The sequence below is a fragment of the Crocodylus porosus genome, unplaced genomic scaffold (assembly GCF_001723895.1).
Source record: "Crocodylus porosus isolate Cpor-Errol unplaced genomic scaffold, CroPor_comp1, whole genome shotgun sequence".
Taxonomy (NCBI): Eukaryota; Metazoa; Chordata; order Crocodylia; family Crocodylidae; genus Crocodylus; species Crocodylus porosus.
Window position 1 is genome coordinate 30,018,710 of NW_017728906.1, and position 5,065 is coordinate 30,023,774.

The 5,065-nt window shown below is 42.6% G+C and overlaps 1 long non-coding RNA gene across 1 annotated transcript in view; it reads right to left on the minus strand.

Moving 5' to 3' along the window:
- Window positions 1-617, minus strand: part of LOC109305853 — an 8,461-nt gene extending 7,844 nt beyond the window's left edge. Inside the window, exon 1 of the long non-coding RNA XR_002099735.1 lies at window positions 597-617. This is a non-coding gene — a long non-coding RNA (uncharacterized LOC109305853). The remainder of the gene's footprint in view (window positions 1-596) is intronic.
- Window positions 618-5,065: the final 4,448 nt, after the last annotated feature.

Consider the following 5,065-nt stretch of genomic DNA (forward strand, 5'->3'; position numbering starts at 1 on the left):
CTTCATAAGTCACAGTTTGCAAACCTCTTAGAGTTTTTAATATTTTCTCTTGCTTTCCTCTGTACTATTTTCAATACATTTTCTTAAATATGCTGTTTAAATATGGACACAGTACTCTGCTTGATACTTCACTGGTGCTTACTAAGTCAGAATAGTTCATTACTCTTTCTTTCATATCAATTGAGACACCAGCTATTGAATTTAATTTAAATCATTTTGGATTTTAACTCCAATTTATCAAGACTGTTTTGAGTTCCAGCCTTATGCTCTATATCAGATTCCTAGATTGGCATCAGCTTCAAATGTAATAAATATACCATCCATTCTACCTCAATATTGTTATTGACAATATTGAACGGAACTGGATCTAGGACAGGGCTCCACCTGAAATATATTTATTAGGTACAATTGCTGAGAATCACCTCCCACTAGCTTTAATTCCCTTCCCTATTACTTAGAACTACTTTTAGTGTTTTTCTTTTGTGAAAATTTGTTTCAGGTGTGTACATTTACCTTATGGTGATTCCCATACTTCTCTATTTTTGTGAGATTGTGTCATAGTGAACAGAGACTACAAATAGTGTCAGAAGCCTCACTAAAATCAAGTTATATCACTCAAACTACTCCTTATCAAACCTTATCCAAAGCTGTTTATCCTGTTAAAGGGGGAAATAAGATAGATTTGGGACAAAAATCCACATTGGCTAGAATTTATTAGCTTATTATTTTCCCGGGAATTAAAATTTTGGCTGCTACTGATATGTAATCTCCTTAGTGTCGCTCTACAGCCAGCTCCTTATAGTAACACAATTCAGAACACATATAAAGTTTTAGAAGTAATTTTTGAGCATTAGTTGCCCTAAGAAATATTTATTCCCAAAGGGTAGACACAGCCATTACATTCAAATCATGGGTCAGCAAAACAGTGAATCTGGCCAGCCACCAGACTCCATTTCCTAGCAGCCCCCGCCTAAGTCACTCCAGCTGGTCTCCATGGAGGCCCCAGGAGTGGCAGGGCAATGACAGTGCAGGACCATGATAGGGTCTCAGTGAAAAGCAGCCCAAGTGGCACTGGCAGAGTACACAGTTGTGTAGGTATAGCAAAGCCCCAGTTTTTCTTTTTTAATACGTGTGTGTGTGTGTGTGTGTGTGTGTGTATACACACACATTCCCTTCCCTTCTCCAATTATTTCTGGCTTTTTCTCCCTCTCTATCCCCTAGAGACAAGCATAAGCGAGCTCAGACTTAGGATAAGTTTTAACATATTAGTTTGGTAGCAAGTTTTTGGGTTTGGATATCCACTGTTTTATATTGTATTATTATTAGGTTTGTATTGATTCTTACTGTTGTATATTGTATTATTATAATTTTCATATTGCTTTTTATTGTTTCATATGGATATTGTATGGTTTAGGCCTGTGTTTGTAAGTGAACCAAAGTCACGTCAAGTTTCCGTTTTGTATGCCAAGTCTCCACCTTGTGTCCTCTGCCCGGGCATCCCGTGTTGCAACTGTATGATTCACATTCCTGTCCCCCCGCCATGTAAATTGGTTCCCAGTTGAATGAGAGTGATTGAGAATGACTGAAATACAGTGGTAGCAGGCCTCTACTGAATGGCCTGTAACAACTGGGCCATCACCTCACATTGATTCATCCAGGAACCACAGAACTCACCCAGGAACAGAGACAAGAACCCAGCATTTGAAAGGCAAAAGACCCTGCAGAACCAGCAACTCTACCATTGTACCCCACCATTACAGACACCCAAAACTGCACATCCCTGCATGGAGCACACATGTTTAGTACGTCAAGGGCTGACCCTTGCCTGGGCCTGCCTCCTGTCACTAGGGTCACACAAGGTCTGCCCCTATAAAAAGGGGCAAGGAAGACAGGCCCAGAAGGACAAGCTCTCCATCTAGACCAGCACCATGCCACACCACCTGTCCACCCAGAAGCCCTGCCGGTGACCCCCCTCTGGACAACACCTGCTGGACAAAGACCACTTTCCAGCCTGGATAGGTAGCTATCAGTCCCCACCCTCTCTTCAACCAAGGATGTGGACTCTGCTTCTCTTCCCTACTTGGACTCTGTGTGTGTGTGTGTGTGTGTGTGTGAGAGTGTGTGTGTGTGTGTGTGTGTGTGTGTGTGTGTGTACCAATAACTTCATGATGGGGCTGTGTAGTGTGCTGTCTGTGTAATAAAACTGTTATTTGGCCCCCTAAGTTGGATGTTGCTTTACTATGGTTTGTCCCTGCTCCAATCTCTGCTCCTCTAACTTCTGTTTCATTTCTACCTCTCCTGCTTCTGGCTCACTGCCACGTCCAACACCTGCCCTGAGCTCCTCTCTGCCTTCAAACCCCCTGTTTCCTTGCCACTGTCTTATCCCCACTGCCTTTTCCTTTTCCCCTGAGCAAATGAGTTTCTGCCTCAGTTTCTTTCCTGGCTATCTCCTCTTTGCCACCACTTATCTGCCGCCCCCTCCAATATTTCAGGTGTCTGCCTCAGTTTCCAGCACCAGTCTACCTTAAATAATTCCAAGCCTCAGCTCCTCAGCCAGCTTCTCTGTAGTCCAGTGGTTCTAATCGTGGTTCAGGCAACTTTCACGCCTACACTTTAACACTCTCTTTCTCACCTGAACCTTCCTCCAAGTATCCCAGATACCCCAAGAACACATATACACTGTACCATCCAAGTTAGGAACTTACCTGTATGTATGTGTAGGTGGGTTGTATGTGTGTGAACTGGTGAGTGTGTGTGTGTGTGTGTGTATATATATATATGGCATTGTGTGCATGATATACAAATTAGTGATGTGTGTCTAACTTTTGGGGTGTATAGTGTACGTGCTTGAATTGGTGATGGCCCTGGATCCAGCCCATGCTGTCACCGCTTCAGGATCCTGACCCCAGCCCAGGAGCAGCTCTTCACCCAGCCATGTGCCCTGCCAGCATGACTGGGACCAATCTCCAGGGAGACCCTGGGCCTGTATTGTCACACCTCCATGGAGACTGGCCAGAGTGACATGGGCAGGGGCTACTGGGAAATGAAGTCCACTGTGTGCCTGATCTGGCCTATTGGCTGAACTTTGCCTGTGCCTGGTTTAGACTGACACAACTAGGCTTAGGTTGATCTAAATAATCATCTATGGCAGTTCAGGGGGTTTAAATCACCCAAGAAATGGTGGATCCTTGGGTAGTTCACCCAAGGATTTACATTGGGAACAGGTTAACCCAATATACTAAATGCCTGTATTCATTTAGAATGCAATCCCAGGACTGGGAAAGTCCAGCCACTCACCCCAGACATGACCTGGCTGGGCTATTTTTGTCACCACCTGACCCTCCCCAACCCAGACTGACAACCCCAACTCCCACAGACCCACCAGCACTCCCTAATCCCCTCTGTGGACCTGTTGGCCCTAGTGATCCCTCGTACCCTTCCTCCATCCCACACATTTCCCTGTGAAGCTCACAGGAGTGGTGAATGCTTATTCACATTGCTCCTGGCCTACCTTCATGTGGCTTAAAGCAAACCATGTGAATATAGACTAGAGGTGCAGAACAGCTGTACATGCCCTAAAGATAGGAAAGTTACATATTAAGTGTCAGAGTAACTTTAAGGTCCCTTCAAGTAAATATAAGGACGATTCTAAAATTCTACTTTTATATCATTTATGTGTTTCTACTGTTTAATATTATTTCCATATCATTCTTTTCCAGAACTCATTTGTTTTGAATAAAGTCTCCTATCATTTTTCTGATTGATCTTTTCATGGATGTGCACTTATCATAAGTACTTTTCCTGTAGCATATTAAAAAGTAGTTGTTTTTTTTTAAAGAGGAAAGTAGAAACATGGCACGTATCCTTATTATTATTGTATCCAACATATTTTTTACCACATTAAGCAATTGGCTATTTTCGTAATGTTCATGTATACACTAATTTGTGTTTTGCTCACATCTCTGATAAGACTGAATTATATAATTGGGTAAGTATTAAAGGCAGGGATTTTAGTAAAAACTGTTTTTAAACAACAGTGAGAAGGAGCCTGGGGCTCCTGTTACTTTAAGGAGAGAAACTACAGGAGCTGCTTTTTCTTCTTGTGTCTCTACACCACATTTGGCCATTTTATTATATAGGCTTGTACTCATCTATTGTACTTTGTGAGATCTTCCATCATAAATGTGCCTTCAAGCAATGGGTACGGCAGCAGATGGTGCATATTCTGAGGCTTTGTGCCACGGTCACAGGTGGTTGAAACAACGGTACAGCCCCACTTCTTCATTAGTTCCTTGGAGTGTCTAACTCTGGTGCATAGACAGTTGAAATATTACTACTTTTGCCATGATTCATCAGCTCCTGATGGTAAGGACTCAGCCAATGGAAAGTCAAATTTTTCACTGTCATGGTTTTATTTTTTTTCCAGCTTCTAATTCCACATTTGTAGTCATTTATCCTTGGATGAGGCATCAAGAGGTTGGGTGCTGGTGAGGAAGCTCTTGCATGACTTCAACCATTTATGTGCTGCAGGGTGGTCATAGCGTGAATGGCTCACATCTTTAATTTGTTTTGATTGTTCTATCCTGCTGACTACTGCTTTTCTTATGTCAGGCGGAGTAATGTCAGACAGCAGGTACACCCTGTTTAGGCTGGTAGGCTTCAGACATCCCTGTGCTGCATCACCAGCTACCATTCAGAATAAGGCCAAGGTGCTTAGCATTTATGTAGCTCTCCCATATAGGGTATTAATACTCAGCAGAAGAGAAGCAAAGAGCCAGAGCAGAAGTTCAAATGGTTTATGGGCTAACTCCCCATTTCAAGTTGATGAGCTTGTATAAAATATTATGAGTGTTCACTTTTGCTTCTATCTTCATGATATTTTCTTTATATGAAACAGTTCAATCAAGGGTGATTCCAAGGTGAACAGGAATTGTACAGTGGGGTAGCGTAATCCCAGACTATGCAATGCAAAGCTGGTGGCTGGCCTCATGGTTTTTCAGATTGAATACATATTTGTGTTCTAGCCCGGTTGGTGTGCAAACAATTTTCAATGTAACCCATTTAG